Genomic DNA, 19,383 nt, shown 5'->3' on the forward strand with positions numbered 1-19,383 from the left:
GTGCCAGTATTTTCAAAACACCGTATTACATAAAACAACAGCGGCAGTTGTGTAAACATGATAAGTAACCTCATGCCTAAAAATTCCGTAAGATATCCTCCCGATAAACTCACCATAAATTTTCAGAAGATTGCCAGAAACCCAGCCAGTGATCCTGATGAACCAAAGGCCACCATTCTCTGGTTCATCTCCACACATTCCTCTCCATTTGATTGCATGCCATTTATTCCAAGTGGTTACTTGTCTGGTCTATGGAGCACCACTCCCAATTTAGATGTAGGTCCCCAATAGTGTTGCAATGGGAAATTTGCAAGGCCTTAAATCCGGAGCCTTGGACAACAGTCTGCAATAACATGGTAACTCGCTTTTTAATTCCTTGTTTATTTAATTTTGAAAGTCGAGGGAGACTGCGGATGCTGGACCTAGAGCAAGACACTAACCGCTGGAAGAACTCAGCAGGTCAAGCTGCATCTGTGATACAAAGGGAGCATCAGCTATTCGGGTCGAGACCCTGCACCAGGACTGAGAACGCAGCGGGGTGATAGCTGGTGCAAAGACTTGAGGGGGAGGGCGAGAGGTACAGTAGGGACTGGAAAACAAAAGGTTGAACCAGGTGTGGAGCTGGACGATGGGAAGATGGATCCAACTAGTGGGTGGGGAGGGTGGAGATCTAGTCAGAGGCTGGAGTATGATAGGTTGGAACAACAAAGGACTTCAGAGCCTGGAATCTGAAAGGTAAGGAAGGTGATAAGTGGAAAGGGAATGGGTGGTGGACAGAATGGAACCAGTGTTGTGTTTTAATTCCTGTTGAATTGCTGTCATGGAATTCAAACTCAAATCTCCAAATTAAAATGCCAGGGTTTCTCTCCTCCATGCCTTCATATCTGCCATAGTTGATGGAGCCCTCAGAAGTATTTCTTTCATTCTCCACAGCTCTGCTCTGATATACCTTCTGCCCAGGCACAGCAGCAATAGAGGTTTCATGATAAAACGTTATTGCACAGAGCTCCAAACATTGCTGCATCGCGTGATCTGATATCTGCACCCTAAAGATTAATTTTGTGCTCGGTTGGAGCTGCTTACATAATAATGCTTGAAGGTGTAGTATTTTTACAAAAAGGCAATAATACTAGGAATTTATTTAAAGCCCCAAAGTGTTGGTGTAACTCAGCAGGTCAGGCAACATAACTGGAGAACATGGATGGGCGACGTTGTGGGTCACGATCTTCCTTCGGACTGATTGTGGTGGGAGGAAGAAAGCTGGAAGAGAGGTGGGGGTGGAGCAAAGTTGGCAAGTGATAGGTGGGTACAGGTGGGGGGGGGGAGGATTATTGATCAGTAGATGGTTGAAGAAAGGCCAGAAATGAAAAGACAAAAAATAAGAGATAATGATATGTAAGTATGTAAGGATAAGTGTGTGAATTGTGAAGATGGGGGAAGGAACATCAGTGGATGGGGATGGGGGGAGGGAGAAGGGGACATGAGTGCAAATCAAGCTCGGGCATAAGAAAGAGAGGGGAGAAGGAGGAGGAGGAGGAGGAGGAGGAAAATAGGTGGAAGGGGGTCTGGTTGTAGATTTGTTACCTAAAATAGAACTAAATGTTTATACCATTAGATTGGAAGCATCTGCAGTCTCCAAACTCGGGTTTAACGTTTGTTCATGCTCCCAGAATTGCTCCTCTGGGTGCAACTAGCACAGTGACCAAATACTTAAGGTATTCTTTGCTTGTCGGTGCTTGTTAAGCAACAATTAATGGGGAGCATGCAGAGTAACACAGGATTTACTTGATATGCACGCTACATTAATTTAGCACATTTGAAGCTGCTTTAAAAGCACCAATGAGAGCAATGCCTGGGAAGTGAGCACAACAAAGAAAACTGAAGGGAAAAAAACTGGAAAACAGAAAGTTTTCAATTAGCACAGGAGCATTAACTTGAATTCCTGGTTAATTTGAATGAAAACCACAGTGGAGACCACAGTGTGCTACGTTCAAGAAAATCAGAAAGTTCTGGTTCTGGTTCTGGTTGATTACTGCGCAAACACCTCATAAGTGGTTATCTCGCGCAGGTCGGAGAGTAGTGATTAAATTTTGAAGTGGCCCTTTTTGACCAAGTTGAGGAGATCTAGTTACTCAATCCCCTTTTTAAATGACTGGACATCGGGAGCGGCGCGTGTGTTGGGTGGTAGCATATTCCATCCACTTATCGTCCTTGGGTAAAGGGAATATTGGTAGCAAAGTTTATTGAAGAGTTATATGTATACCACATCTTTCATAGCATGGGGATGTTCCAAAGACTTTGGCAACCAATAATATATTTAGGAATGTCCTTCCTGATGTAACACAAGAACCAGACCGATAGACTAAAAGCAATACCCGTTGACAATGATCAAGATTTTGACAACAAGACATCCCTCCGCCACCTTGGTCATCTTGCTAGTTTCATTGTTTGTATCCCTTCGTTATCACCTCTTCCACAGTCAACAATGAACCGTTGTGGGCTCCACCTTTCCTGACTCATCATTGCCGGCTCTAATTTGTTCTGTGCCTTTTCACATCTCTAGTTTTTCCTCTTCCCTGAATTCTCAATCTGAAGAAGGGTCACGACCCGTAAAGTCACCCATTCCTTTTCTCCAGAAATGCTGCCTGGCCCGTTAAGTTACTCCAGCATTTTGTGTCTATCTTCAAGACGTTAATTAGAGACAGGCAGCACGGCTTTGCACACAGCAGATTGTGTCTTACTAACTTGATCGTGGTTTTTGATGAGGTGCAAAGTTTATCAATGAGATAAGGGCAGTGGTTATTGCCCACATGGATTTTAGCAAGGCATTTGATAAAATCCCCATGTAGGCTGATCCAGAAGATTATGATACACAGGATTAACAGTGGCTTGGACGTATGGATTCAGAACTGGCTTAGTGATAGAAGATCAGAACTGCACAAAATACTCCAACTGCACCCTAACCAAAGGATAGGGTGGACGGACAATATTCATGCTGGGAATGAATGCAGGGATCCACAGAGATCTTTGCTGAGACCTCTGTTGTTAGTGAGGTATATAAATGACTTAGGCGTAAACAAAGTTGGTTCATAGGTTTGTAGATGACACAAATATTGCTGGGGTCGCAGACTGTGAGGAAGGCTGTCAAAGTATATAGAGGTATATATATAGATCAGCTACAGAAATGAATGGAAAAATGGCAGGGTGTTAGCTACAGGGTTGGACAGACAGATTGTTTTCACTGGAACTGGAAGGTTGCAGGGAGACCTAATAGAAGTCTATACAATTATGAGAGGCATAGATGTGGTGGACAGCCAGGACCTTTTCCCCAAAATAGAAGTATCAAATACTAGAGGGCAGAGCTTCAAGGTGAGAGGGGCAACATTTAAAGGAAATATGCAGGGCAAGTTTTATACATAGAGGGTTGTGTGTGCCTGGAACATAATGCCATGGGTAGTGGTGAAGGCAGATACGATAATAGCATTTAAGAGACTTTTGGATAGGCACATGGATATGCAGGAAAAGGAGGGATATGGGTTATGCGCAGGCAGATAAGGGTTGGGCTTGATGGCATGTTTGGCAAAGACATTGTGGGCCGAAGGGTCTGTTCTTCCACTGTACGGTTCTATGTTCTATGTGCTTTTAATCTTTACACCACTGGGTCTATTGGAGCTATAATTAGGCAACCCCTGTATTGGAAACCAGTAATCAGATCAGTGCTAAATACTTAAGCAATATGTTTGTACCATTCAAGTTGATCATCAGCTTTCAGGATGAAGACATAATAGACCGTAGATGCTTAAGAAAAAAAAACAAATTATGGAGGAACTTAGCAGGCCAGGAAGCATCTGTGGAGGGATATAGACAAATGCCATTTCAGGTCGGGATCAATCTGAAGGAGGTTTCAGGGCCCGAAATGTCATCTGCACACACAAAGAACTCCAGATACTGGTTTACCAAATAAAATCCAAAGTGCTGGAGTAACTCAGTGGGTCAGGCACCATCTCTTGATAAGTGTCACCTATCCACGTTCTCCGGAGATGCTGCCTGCCCCACTGAGTGTCTCCGGCATTTTGAGTCTTCTCCATCACTTTGTTTATTGCTCAGCTTTCAGGATGAACTGGCAACTTACATTGATTCAGCCACAAATGGAGTACTGCATCCAGTTCTGGTGTCACACTTTGGGAAAGATGTGAAGACTTCAAAGGGGGTTTCCGAAGAGAAAAATATTCCAGGGAAGGCAGGGCCTGTGGATGGACCCGATATAGAGTTGTTCTTATTGGAATAGAGGAAGATGCAAGTGGATCCGTTGGAATACTTAAAATCATGTGTAGTTCTGAATAATGAGAGGGAAATTATTCCTGAGGGCAAAAGAGTTGATCCTTCCCGATGGCTCCTTCCCGGTGTCAGAGTTGCAGGATAAGCTGTAACAAAGAAAGGTTTAAGCATTTTTTAAATGTAAGAAAATAACTGCAGATGCTGGTACAAATCGAAGGTATTTATTCACAAAATGCTGGAGTAACTCAGCAGGTCAGGCAGCATCTCAGGAGAGAAGGAATGGGTGACGTTTCGGGTCGAGACCCTTCTTCTTCTCCTGAGATGCTGCCTGACCTGCTGAGTTACTCCAGCATTTTGTGAATAAATACCAGCGTTTTTTAAATGATAAATTATCAACATCCTGATTGAGATTTTCCACAGAATTTGGGCAGAGCTTTTGTGGGATGGGATTATACCAAATACACAATCCTTTACTATTTCTCACCCCTGCTCTCTTTGCTGCAGCTTTGCCTCTCCGGCCTTTCATCTATTTGTCCTGTTATTGAGCTCGAGAGAGAGAGAGAGAGCAAAGGATTTAACTGTCGGAGGATTCGGTCAGAAGAGGAAAAAGAGACGCAGGTGAAGAAATGAGATGAGGGCAGGTGGAGTTGGGGCTCACTCCATGCTGTAAGACTTGTGCATCAACACACAATGTTACTGGAATCCAAGCCCAGGTACGATCCCATAGAAACAAGGAATTGCAGACGTTGGCTTACAAAAAAAAGACATGAAGTGCCGGAGTAACTCAGTGGATTAGGCAGCATTTCTGGAGAACATGGATAGGTGACCTTTTGGGTCAGGATCCTTCTTGAGACTCGGATAGGTGCTGTTTCCAGTCGGGTCCCGTGTTCTCCAGTGATGCTGCCTGAGCTGCTGATATACTCCAGCACTTTGTGACTATTTTATTCAATTTGCTTTTACGCACGCCATTTGTGTATACCTACTGATAAAAAGAATGGGGGTAGGTGGTGACATTTCGTCCCCAGTAAAGAATGTGGGTTTTTTTCAAGGAACGCTCATCATAGAGTCAAGGACAAATTAATCTTTCTCAGTAGCATCCTCAATAGCATTCTCAATAGTGTGGCCACTGCAGTACAACAAATAACATAATGGCATGATTTATAGAAAGTCGTGCACTTACCCAAACTAAAGTGACCATTGGTATAAGTCCAGGTATGTGGACTGCTAGGTACATAGACTTACAAGTAACAGCTTTTTTTACACTTCGTGTTGATTTTCTTCGCTATTGATATTGATGGGAAATTAAATCATGGTGTGTGTAAAAGCGGTTGTTGATTGTTGTCACCTATTATCACCTGTTTTGTGCAATTGCTCAAGATACTTACAGCTCCTAAAATCAACAGATATTGCTTGGTTTAGTTTTGTTTAATTTATTATTGTCACCAGTACTGAGGTACAGAGAAACACTTTTTGTTTATGCTATCATAGAGTCACAGAGTCATAGAGTGATACAGTGTGGAAACAGGCCCTTTGGCCCAACTTGCCCACAGCGGCCAACATGTCCCAGTTACAATGGTCCCACCTGCCAGCATTTGGTCCATGTCCCTCCAAACCTGTCCTATCCATGTACCTGTCTAACTGTTTCTTAAATGTTGGGATAGTCCCTGCCTCAACTACCTCCTCTGGCAGCTTGTTCCATACACCCACCACCCTTTGTGTGGAAAAAGTTACCCCTCAGATTCCTATTAATTTTTATTTCCTCTTCACCCTAAACCTATGTCTTCTGGTCCTCGATTCACCTACTCTGGACAAGGGACTATGTGTATCTACCTGATCTACTCCTCTCATGATCCTTATACACCTCTATAAGATTATCCCTCATCCTCCTGCGCTCCAAGGAATAGAGTCCCAGCCTACTCAATCTCTGCCTCCAGCTCAGGCCCTCGAGTCCTGGCAACATCCTTGCAAATCTTCCTTCCGGAGATGCTGCCTGTCCCGCTGAGTTACTCCAGCATTTTGTGTCTATCTGCATAACAGTACAGCACAGGAACAGACTCTTTGGGTCACAATGTTTCATGCCAAACATAATGCCAAGTTAAACAATTCTCCTCTATGTGGTCCATATCCCTCCATTCCTTGCATATCCATTGCCTATCTAAAAGCTTCTTAAAACTCACCATTGTTTTGTGTGTCTACCACCAGCCCCAACAGCACACTCCAGACACCCACTTGTCCCGCATATCTCCTTTAAACTTTGCCCATCTCACCTTATAAATATACCCTCGAGTCTTTGACATTTCCACCCTGGGTAAAACATTCTAATTGGCTACCATAATCTATGCTGCTCGTAATTTTATATACTTTCTCCCAGGTCTCTGCTTAACCTCTGACATTTCAGATAAAATATTCCAAGTTTTGGCCAATCTCTCATCATAGCTAATAACGTCTAATCAAGACAGCATTCTGGTAAACCTTTTCCAAAGTCTCCACATCTTTAGTGTAATAAGGTGACCAGAACTGCACAAAATACTCCAAATGCAACCGAACCAAAGTCCTATGAACTTTCAGTGTGACTTCCTGGCTCTTATGGGCCATTGGATACGGGCCAAATGCAGGCAGGTGGGACTAGTGTTGATGGGACATGTGGGTCGGTGTGGGCTAGTTGAGCCAAAGGGCTCGTTTCCACACTGTATGACATTATGATTCTATTATGCTCAGTGCCCTGACCAATAAAGCCAAGCAGACCGTCGTCCCTCCTTATCATTCTACCAACTTGTGTTGCCACTTTCAAGGAGACAACGGCAACTTTGGACTCGGGCCCGTATCCAATGGCCCATAACTCTGGACACCCTGAGGTGATGAAAGACAGAATCTAAATGCCAGAACTAATGAGAACAAAAATGTTGAAAAGATTTAGCAGATCAGGCAGTATCCATGGAGATAGACAATAGACAATGGACAATAGGTGCAGGAGTAGGCCGTTCGGCCTTTGAGCCAGCACCGCTATTCAATGGCTGATCATTCACAATGAGTACCCCATTCCTGCCTTCTCCCCATACCCCCTGATGCCGCTATCATTAAGAGCTCTATCTAGCTCTCTCTTGAAAGCATTCAGAGAATTGGCCTCCACTGCCTTCTGAGGCAGAGAATTCCACAGATTTACAACTCACTGGCTGAAAAGTTCTTCCTCATCTCCGTTCTAAATGGCCTACCCCTTATTCTTAAACTGTGGCCCCTGGTTCTGGACTCCCCCAACATTGGGAACATGTTTCCCGCATCTAACGTGTCCAATCCCTTAATAATCTTAAAAGGTTTCAATAAGATCCCCTCTCATCCTTCTAAATTCCAGTGTATACAAGCCTAGTCGCTCCAGTCTTTCAACATACGACCATCCCGCCATTCCAGGAATTAACCTAATGAACCTACGCTGCACTCCCTCAATAGCAAGAATGTCCTTCCTCAAATTTGGAGACCATAACTGCGCACAGTACTCCAGGTGCGATCTCACAGAAACAGAGATAACATTTCAGGTCCATAACCTTTCAGCACAAAATCTAAACTAAATATAAATACAACTCTATCTTTGTTTTGAAATTCCATGCACAAAGAATTTTAGTTGATTGGTAAGGGTGTCAAAGTTTACGGGGAGACGGCAGGAGAATGGGTTGAGAGGGAAAAATAGATCAGTCATGATGCAATGGCAGAGTAGACTCGATGGGCAAAATGGCCTAAATCTTATAATACTGCAACATGACCTCCCAAATATACTCAAATTCTGGTTCAATTCTGGTATATTGCAACAATATTCAAGGGGCTTTATTAATCTCTAACTCCAGTCTCCTTTCTTTGCTTGAGATACAAACAAAAACTAGGATTCCCTGATCTTTCACCTGGTTTAAGGCAGTTGCTCACCTCACCTCTGGATTTCAACTCTGATCCATGTTTGGACCAAGGTTATGATGAGGTCCGTAGTCAAATGCTTCTGGTTAAACTCAAACTGGACACGATGTATTTGTTGCTAAGTGCCACTTAATAGAATTGCCAATGACTTTTGCTGATGAATGAGAGCAAGCAGATTGGCCTGAAATTAGTTGGAATAGATTTGCCTGGTTTTGCAAATTTTTGGGAAGATGGCAACATTGTAAATCTATGCCTCTCATATTTTTATGTGCTTCCAGCAGGTCTCTCTGCAACCTCCAGCATGGGCGACCAGAACTGAATGCAATACTCCAAATGCAGCCTAACCAAACTCCTCTCAAGCTGCATCATGACTTCTTGACTTCTTATACTAAATGTCCTGACCAAAGAAGGCAAGCAAACTCTTGGGAAGGTGGCAACATTGTAAATATATTGGAACAGTTTGATGTAGAAACATGGTGAGTTTTGGAGTGCAAGCTTTCTACACTACTGGCAGGGGTGCAGCTGCGGTTTGCTGCACCCAGTGCTCTCCACCACTTTATAGCATGTGGAGTTTACTGAATCGGCTGAAGATTTGCTCCTCGCAATAATGGAGACCTCAGGAGGAAAGCAGGTCAGCCGAGACTTAGTTGACACTTCTGGCTGAGCATGGTTGCAGTAACTTCACACTAGTCTCAATACTCAAAATATACCAGAATTGAACCAGAATTTGAGTATATTTGGGAGGTCATGTTGCAGTATTATAAGACGTTGGTGAGGCCACATTTAGAGTATTATGTTCCGTTTTGGTCACAATATTATGGGAAGGATGTTATTAGGCTGGAAAGGGTGCAGAGAGATTTATGAGGATGTTGCCAGGATTCGAAGGCCTGAAATATAGGGAGAGGTTGAGCAGTCTAGGACTTTATTCCTTGGAGTGCAGGAGGATGCAAAGAGGAAAAAAATATTCAAGGCAAATGTGGGTCCCTTGAAGACAGAAGCGGGGGAATTTATTATGGGGAACAAGGAAATGGCAGACGAGTTGAACCGGTACTTTGGATCTGTCTTCACTAAGGAAGATACAAGCAATCTCCCAGATGTTCTAGTGGCCAGAGATCCTAGGGTGATGGAGGAACTGAAGGAAATCCATATTAGGCAGGAAATGGTGTTGGGTAGACTGATGGGACTGAAGGCTGATAAATCCCCAGGGCCTGATGGTCTGCATCCCAGAGTACTTAAGGAGGTGGCGCTAGAAATTGTGGATGCATTGGTGATCATTTTCCAATGTTCTATAGATTCAGGATCAGTTCCTGTGGATTGGAGGGTAGCTAATGTTGTCCCACTTTTTAAGAAAGGAGGGAGAGAGAAAACGGGAAATTATAGACCAGTTAGTCTGACATCAGTGGTGGGGAAGATGCTGGAGTCAATTATAAAAGACGAAATTGCGGAACATTTGGATAGTAGTAACAGGATTGTTCCGAGTCAGCATGGATTTACGAAGGGGAAATCATGCTTGACTAATCTTCTGGAATTCGTTGAGGATGTAACTAGGAAAATTGACAGGGGAGAGCCGGTGGATGTGGTGTACCTTGACTTTCAGAAAGCCTTCGACAAGGTTCCACATAGGAGATTAGTGGGCAAAATTAGAGCACATGGTATTGGAGGTAGGGTACTGACATGGATAGAAAATTGGTTGACAGACAGAAAGCAAAGAGTGGGGATAAATGGATTCCTTTCAGAATGGCAGGCAGTGACTAGTGGGGTACCGCAAGGCTCGGTGCTGGGACCGCAGCTATTTACAATATACATTAATGACTTGGATGAAGGGATTAAAAGTACTATTAGCAAATTTGCAGATGTCTCACTGCCTACCTTTGAGATTCAAAGGTATTGCTAATGCAAAGTGTTTCTCCATCAATATCGTTGGGGGTATCCCATTGTCAAGAGAAAATCATATCAAAACCTATGGCTACAACTGTAGGCCTAAAATGGGTGTCTCATAGGTAGTGACAGCTCTTGTCTCTACAAGGTCATTACACTTTCTAAGGCAATATTCAGGAGGAGGATGGATATCCTTCAATTTGAAGATGACACCAAGTTTTCAAGGGTTGTGGATTATGAGGAAGGCTGTCAAAGTAAACAGGGGGATGCAGAACAGCTATAGAAAGGAGCAAAGAAATGGAAGATGGAGTTTGATTCAAGCATGTGTGAGATGTTGCACTTTGAGAGATCAATTAATGGCATGACCCTCAACAGCATTGATGGATAGATGGATCTTGGGGATGGTCCATAACTCCCTGAAAGTGGCAACATAAGTGGGTAGATTGATAAAGAAAGCATACGGTATGTTTACTTTCATTGGTCGGGACATTAAGTGTAAGAGTCAAGAAACCATGATGCAGCTTTAGAGGAGTTTGGTTAGGCCGGATTTGGAGTACTGCATGCAGCTCTGGTCGCCCATGCCGGAGGTTGCGGGGAGACCTGCTGGAAACACAAAAAATTATGAGAGGCATAGATAGGGTAGGCAATCGGTACTTTTTTCCAGAAATTTTCCGAAATGGAAAAAACAAAGACTAGAGGGCATTGTTTTATGGTGAAAGTTTAAAGGAGATGTGCAAGTTTTTTACACAGAGAGTGTTGAGTGCCTGGATCGTGCTGCCAGATGAAGGGGGGGGGGGGGGGGGTGTTTAAGGCAGATGCGATAGTGACATTTGAGAGACTTTTGAGCAGGCATAGGGATGTGCAGGGAATGGAAGGATATGGATTATGTACAGGCAGATAAGATTTGGTCCTGGCATAATTTTTGGCACAGACATTGTGGGTCGAAGGGCCTGTTCCTGTACTGTAGTGTTCTATGTACTGTCCTGTTCTTTCCAAAAACAATAAAGAAATCCAATGACTTCCAGGGAAAATCAAATTGATTGATAGGCATCCCATTCACACCCGCTATGGCAAGGTACCATAACTACAGTGTGCACCATGTACAAAGTGTACTGCAATTACTCACCAAGGTACGCTAATAGCCACCTCTGAGGGCAAGGACACCAGAACACTAGCATCTCCAGGTCTTACACCACCTTGGAGATATATCAGCATTTTCTCATCAATAATGCGTGTAATTCCTGGAGCTCACGACCTTTCAGCTCTGGGGGGATTAACTTTACCAGCAAAACTCTAAGGGCTCCAGAAGGTCATTCATCTGCATCTTCTCAAAGCATTTAAAGATGGACAATAAATTCTGGTATTTAAATGAATAAGAGAAATATATTAGAAACTGTGTGGTTATCCTTATCGGGATTTATGAATAATAATAATAGTAATAAGCAATTATTTAGAAACAAATTTGTTAGAGAATATAAAATGAAAAAAAAATTCTTCCATTGTCAGTCAGATTGGTTGACATCTCAGCACAGGCTGACCGTGACTGCTTTCCTATCTGATTTCCAGCAGCCACAGAAATTTCTGCTTTAGTGTTGGTGGAGTCTGTGCTTGTTCTTAATGACCAGTGTGTTCAAAGCGTTACGGAATGGGATGCAGCCCTTCCATGCTCCCCCTCCACGGCCCACTAACTTTACAGCATGAGTGGTATCCTAAATTAACGTTTTGTTGAGTGTCTACAAAAGAGAAGAAGGATTAACTTGGATTGTCTGCCAGAGGCATGACTGGAATTTGTTACTGTGGATCCGTACCAGCGAGAGGGTTAAGTATGGAAGATTTATGATACCGTGAACTTCAAAACAAGGATGGGCTTTTAAAAGTCTCAACACTCGGTGCAGAGAGCCCAGGTGTTGGAGAAATCCCGCGGGGCAAAAAAATTTAATTAGAATTTACTCAAGAGTATAGCAAAATACAGTGACTGGGGTCACAAAAGCAAGAAATAACGATAATTGGGAAACTGGGAGTTTATTAAAGTTTACAAACCAACTGAGTCAAGAGCTACTGTACCATGATTATATTTGCTTACTTAGACATTATTCAAAATAAATACTAGCCAATGATTTAAATGATGTAATTAAGATATGCACATTAAGCATAATTTTCATAATAGAAATGTTGCAGTCAGCAGATACATGGTTGCACTCATAAGTAGCAAAGATGCTGAAGCTCCGGCTCAGATGAAAGACGCCCATGGTGTGTTGTACAGTTTGCCACGCAACACATGCACTGGTTCACTGACATTATTAGTGAGGCTGCAGCATTCGATTTGATGAATTTCTAAATAGTTAATCATAAACCATGACGCAATGTTAATGGAAAGATAATTGAAATGATCATTTCCATGTCAGAAAATGTCTATGTGTATTTTTCAGTTTTATTTTCTTCCTTACCTTGTCTTCACTTCCAATGTCATCACTGCTTCGAAAGGCGCTGCGGCTGATTTTCAATGCCCTCACCTATCATTAATATGTCATTAATCTTAGTTTAGTTTAGTTTGGTTCAGAGATACAGCGCCGAAACAGGCCCTTCGGCCCACCATGTCCGCCCCAACCAGAGATCCCCATACACTAGCACTATCCTATACGCTAGGGGCAATTTACAATCTTTACAGAGGCCAATTAACCTACAAACCTGTACATCTTTTGAGTGTGGGAGCAAACTGGAGCACCCAGGGAAAACCCACGCAGTCACGAGAAGAACGTACAAACTCCATACAGACAGCACCCGTAGTCAGGATCAAACCCAGGTCTCTGGCGCTGTAAGGCAGCAACTCTGCCGCTGCAGCACCGTGCCACCCTCAAAGTAAAGATGGTTACCATTATTCCCGGTTAACCCTGGCAGTATAGTGAGTCTGTTTGGAAAGAGACCTACCGCCAAGTGTTCCCGTGATTTGGGCGAACTACCCAGGCACACCCAGGATTCCATTAATCATTTTAGGCAAGAAATGCTCAGTCAAGCAGTGCCCACTGCAATCAGTTCCACGGACTTCAAGAGAGAACCACCCTAATAAAGGAAAATATTTTGTTATATCTGTGAATCTCCCAGGAATATCTAGGGTTGTGATTCTGAACGCAAATTACTTTCTGCTCGCCGGTGGATACCAGGAACAGCAGATACTGGGGGTGCAAAAAAAGTCACAAAATGCTGGAGTAACTCAATGGGTCAGGCAGCATCCCTGGAGGGCATGGATAGGTTACGTTTTGGGTCAGGACCCTTCTTCAGATACTTCGTATCTGCCACACTTTATCCTGACCCTCCTTTCTTCCAGCTTCCCCTTCCACCCCCCCCCCCCCCACCCCCTTCCCCCCGCCCCTCCACCCCCCCCTTCCACCCCCCCTTTCCACCCCCCGCCCCTCCACCCCCCCCTCCACCCCCCCCTTCCACCCCCCCTTCCACCCCCCCCTTCCACCCCCCCTCTTCCACCCCCCGCCCCTCCACCCCCTCCACCCCCTCCACCCCTCCACCCCTCCACAATAAGCCTGAAGGGTCACAACCTGCAATGTCACCTATCCATGTCATCCAGTGATGCTGCCTGATCTGCTGAGTTATTCCAGCATTTCGTGTCACTTTCTGCTAGCCTATTGTACAGAGTTTAGTTTAAGCCCACCTGACAAATTTAAATGTGGCCACTAGCCTTGCAGAAACAGAGACCTCTTGAACACCGTTGGACATCTAACACCACCAGCTGAATTGGTGCATATGAGCTACTTTGTCCTTCATTTATTGATTGGATGTGGACTGTGCTGGCATCCAGACTTCATTGCCTATCTCTTCAATTAGGTAGTTGGGAGGTCAGCACTCCAGCCGACGAGGGGACCATTCAGTTACCTGATTACAGTTGGGAAGATTCTGTCCCTAAATCTGGAAGTATGCATTTGCAAACTTCTGTACCTCAGAAGGTATGGTCTTTCATGGTGTTTTTTTAAAATTTTATCGTCCTCTGTAACTTTATCTGAAGCCTCCTGGGATAGGACTTGTATCTAAAGGAAGTAGGGTGGGGTCATGACTGGGTGTGATAAGCTACCTTTTAAAGTGTCCAAAGTCAACACAGTCCTTAATTTTGGTTTGCTTCAAAGATCAGCCATATAATGGACAATGCGGTGATTCACCTCTTTTCCCTTTTACCTCAAAACCAGTTTGAAGCTATCAAAGTAGGAATGGTAGTGTAAGAAAATAACTGCAGATGCTGGTACAAATCAAAGGTATTTATTTCACAAAATGCTGGAGAAACTCAGCAGGTCAGGCAGCATTTCAGGAGGGAAGGAGTGGGTGATGTTTCGGGTTTGTGGTTTGGAGACCAACTTCCAAGTGATGGGGTTCCTATGTTTTTGCTGCCCTCGACCTTCCAGGTGGTAGAGGTCATAAGGTCTTAAGTGATAAGAGCGGAATTAGGCTATTCGGCCCATCAAGTCTACTCCACCCTCCAATCATGGTTCTCCCTCCTCACCCCATTCTCCTGCCTTCTCCCCATAACCCCTAAACACCCGTGCTGATCAAGAAACTCTATCTCTGCTTTAAAAATATCCATTGACGGCCTCCACAGCCTTCTGTAGAGGCTGTGGGCATGGACGGTGCTGTCTAAGAAGTCTTGGTGTGTTGCTGCAATATATCCTGCAGATGGTACTTACTGCTGCTACTGTGTCAGAGGTGGAGAGAGTGAAATGTGACGAATGGCGTACTTATCTATGTATAACCCTCCATCTTCCCATCCCACTGTAAGCTGTTTGAAGGGTGAAAATGAGAAGCTAGTGCGACTTAGGTTGGGGAGAGATAGAGAGAGAGGGCTACCTGAAGTGAGAGAAATTAATATTCATACCACTGGGCTGTAAGCTGCCCAAGCGAAATATGAGATGCTGTTTCTCCAATTTGCATTTAGCCTCACTCTGACAATGGAGGAGACCGAGGACAGAAAGGTCAGTGTAGGAATGGGAAGGAGAATTAAAGTGTCCAGCAAACGGGAGATCAGGTTGGTTCATGCGGGCTGACATCGTTTAGTTTAAACTAAATGTTATTGAACTTTATCTTACACTATTCTTTTACTCTTTATCTTGTACCTGCACAGTGTGGACGGCACGATTGTAATCATGTATAGTCTTTCTGCTGACTGGACAGCACGCAACAAAAAGCTATTCGCTGTACCTCGGTACACATGACAATAAACTAAACTAAAACGCAACTAAAAGCTCAAAATGGCCATTCGTGACAGAGTGCAGGTGCTCTGCAAAATGCTTGACTACTCTACGCTTGGTCTTGTTAATATAGGAAGACCATATCCTGGCAACAGACCAAGTTGGAAGTACCTCCTGCCATTGAAGGGGAAATTGCCATGGGACATGGATGAGTGGGTGAAAGGGAATGAGTAGACCAGGGAGTCACAGAGAGAGTGGTCCTTGTAGAAAGCAAGGGGACGGGGAAGGAGGAAGATGTGACTGTTGGTGAGATCCCATTGGACTGGTGGAAGTAGCAAAAAACTGTGTTCTGTGCGAAAGCTATCAACTACAAACTCTGCCTCACCTCCACTTCTCATGTCCACAGACTGGCTATATTTTCTCCACACTCAGTACGCATGCAGAGCGCTGCCGTCGCAGCTGCGGCTTGCCTGCAGTCCGTCTGTCTTTTGTGTTTTTTGTTGTTTTTGTCTCAATTGTAGTGTTAATATGATGTAGTGTTGTATGTTATGTTTTTGGGGGGGGGGGGGGGGGTGGGAGGGAACGGGAACTGTAACTGTAACTGTAACATTCTCTCTCCAGAACGGAGACGCGACCTTTGTTCTGTGCCGTGTCTCCGTTCCCGTTGCGGCCTACCACCGGCCATGCACCTGGGACCACCTGGATCTCTGGTTCGCAGAGCCCGCGGTCCGGACTCACCACCTGCGGCGCTGGCTGCCTGCGAATGCTGCGGGAACGGCTGCGACTCGTCTCCGGAGGCTCCGGCGCGGGCCGCGTGGACGTCGGAAGCCCGCAGGCCCCTGGATGGGGGCCGACATCGGGAGCTGCGGCAGAGGCAACGTGTTCGCCCGCCCCGAATCGCGGGGCTTGGGTCGGCCCGCCGCGGACCTTTCACCATCCGGCGCGGCCTGAAATAGGCCGCGGGATTTTTTTTCACCGCCCAGCGGGGGCTTCAATATCGGGAGCCCCGACCGCCCCGACGTGGCAACTCCAACAGCCTGACCGCGGGACAAGACGGCAGGGAAGAGAAAAAGACATTCTGGCCTTCCATCACAGTGAGGAGGGACTGGAGGAGACTCACTGTGATGGATGTTTCTTTTTGTTTGGTGTTAGTTGTGATTGTATGTGTTATTGCATTTTTATTGATTAATCTTATTGGTCTTATTGTTCAACTGCGGGTAATGTTTCATTTTACTACACATTTATGTGTATGTAACAAATAAACGACTATTGACTATTGACATGAAATGTTGACTATCCCTTTGCGTTCACAGATACAGCTTGACCTACTGAGTCGTTCCAGTTTTTAAGCTCCAGATTCCAACACACAGTCCCTTACGGCTCAGGGAGAGATGGGTCTGGGTGCAGCAGGTGGAGTGCAGGCGCAGGGTTGATCCTGGAGTGTCAAAGCCCTCTTTTGCTTTAATGAGACCAAAGTGCTGTGGATGCTGTAAATTCTCAGCAAACATCACAAAGAGTGGGGATAAATGGGTCCCTTTCAGAATGGCAGGCAGTGACTAGTGTGGTACCGCAAGGCTCGGTGTTGGGACCGCAGCTATTTACAATATACATCAATGACTTGGATGAAGGGATTAAAAGTACCATTAGCAAATTTGCAGATGATACAAAGCTGGGTGGCAGTGTGAACTGTGAGGAAGATGCTATGAGGTTGCAGGGTAACTTGGACAGGTTGTGTGAGTGGGCGGATGCTTGGCAGATGCAGTTTAATGTGGATAAGTGTGAGGTTATCCACCTTGGTGGTAAGAATAGGAAGGCAGATTATTATCTGAATGGTGTCAAGTTAGGAAAAGGGGACGTACAACGTGATCTGGGTGTCCTAGTGCATCAGTCAATGAAAGGAAGCATGCAGGTACAGCAGGCAGTGAAGAAAGCCAATGGAATGTTGGCCTTCATAACAAGAGGAGTTGATTATAGGAGCAAAGAGGTCCTTCTGCAGTTGTACAGGGCCCTAGTGAGACCGCACCTGGAGTACTGTGTGCAATTTTGGTCTCCAAATTTGAGGAAGGATATTCTTGCTATTGAGGGCAAGCAGCGTAGGTTTACTAGGTTAATTCCCGGAATGGCGGGACTGTCATATGTTGAAAGACTGGAGCGACTAGGCTTGTATACACTGGAATTTAGAAGGATGAGAGGGGATCTTATCGAAACGTATAAGATTATTAAGGGGTTAGACACATTAGAGGCAGGAAACATGTTCCCAATGTTGGGGGAGTCCAGAACCAGGGGCCACAGTTTGAGAATAAGGGGTACGCCAAAGACGTACAGGTATGTAGGTTAATTGGCTGGGTAAATGTAAAAATTGTCCCTAGTGGGTGTAGGATAGTGTTAATGTACGGGGATCGCTGGGCGGCACGGACTTGGAAGGCCGAAAAAGGCCTGTTTCCGGCTGTATATATATGATATGATATTTAGAACAGAGATGAGGAAAAACTTTTTCAGTCAGAGAGTTGTGAATCTGTGGAATTCTCTGCCTCAGAGGGCAGTGGAGGCCAATTCTCTGAATACATTCAAGAGAGAGCTAGATAGAGCTCTTAAGGATAGCGGAGTCAGGGGGTATGGGGAGAAGGCGGGAACGGGGTACTGATTGAGAATGATCAGCCATGATCACATTGAATGGCGGTGCTGGCTCGAAGGGCCGAATGGCCTACTCCTGCACCTATTGTCTATTGTCTATTGTCAAAGTGGCTGAACGAACTTAGCAGGCCAGGCAGCATCTGGGAAGGGAAATGGACAGATGACATTTCAGCTCTGACTGAAGAAAGGATTTGTTTTGGACTGAAGAAGGATATCAACTTGAAACATTATCTGTCCATTTCCCTCACCAGATGCTGCTTGACCTGTTGAGTTCATCCAGCACTAAGTGCTCAAGACTTTACACAAGACTCCAAATCTTAGCCTATGTATCTCCCTGTAAATCCTCAGTTTGTCAAGCAGAACCTGAAGAGAAAAACAACATTAATGTTTCAAATCAATGACCTTTCAAAATGCAAACAGTTACACTTACAGCAGAGAAGGGCAGAGAGTTATTTTTAATTGCAGTATACTTTGTTACACAGGCTAGTGCTAAATTGTAATATTTACCGTATGGAAATCTGACGATAGATGGTTCATGTTTTTATCTCCTGAGTCAACATAAGTTCTTTTCAAACTCATATGATTGTTCGAGCTCCCCTTTTGAAGGTATCAATCAACATCATTGTTAGTGAATTTCCTCCTCTAACCTTTAATCCTACTTAATCTTGCTTCAGGGGTTGTACCTGCACTTCCAGCCGAAGACTCAATAACTTTCTTAGCTCTGCATTTTCAAAAAACTGTTTTGCACTTTGAAGGACTCTACCTCAAAAACTGCTTTCCCTCGAGTATAAATGCAATCTGGTGTGTTTTAAAAATCAGTGATTTTCATTTCCCTCCCTGCTTCGGAGGGGAAGCTGCCTGCAGAATATTGGCAGGTTCCAGAGGACCCCGACTAGCATTAACACATTTGTGGGGACCACCTGCAAAGATTGGCTTTGTCCCAAGAACCCCTGCAAGCATTGGCACGCTTGCTGGGAACCTCCTGAATTAACTGGCACTCTCCCGGACCTCCTGCCGTCATTGATGCAGTTCCAGGGACCACCACTAAATATAGGCGTAAAGGATCCCCTCCCACATCTCATCATAATTCTGAATGGCAGTGACAGCTTCTCACAGGATTGTGTCTCGTTACAGACAATGGTTCCTTTTTTTTTCCGCAAGAATACTGCAAAATAAATAACCAAGAATTGAAATTCCTAATGACCTTGCAGCTGCCTGAGATGCCTCTGCAGGGATCCCAGTTTGAAGACATCTGTTCAAAATTGCAACAAAAAAAACTGGAAGCAAAAATAATACACAAAAAAAAAATATCATACCTCAGCACCTTGTATGCACGTGTGGTAACTTTTCATCACCAAAGGTATTTTATGAAATAAATTTCATCGCTATTCTTGGATCGGATTGAACGGTAAAAGTTCTTAATCTTTGATCTTAAAGCTGCCAGTTTATTGGAATGTGACAGAGAGAATCTTTCAGGAGATATGTGGCCCACTTATGTACAAAGAAC

This window comes from Rhinoraja longicauda, chromosome 1 (assembly GCF_053455715.1).
Source record: "Rhinoraja longicauda isolate Sanriku21f chromosome 1, sRhiLon1.1, whole genome shotgun sequence".
Lineage (NCBI taxonomy): Eukaryota > Metazoa > Chordata > Chondrichthyes > Rajiformes > Arhynchobatidae > Rhinoraja > Rhinoraja longicauda.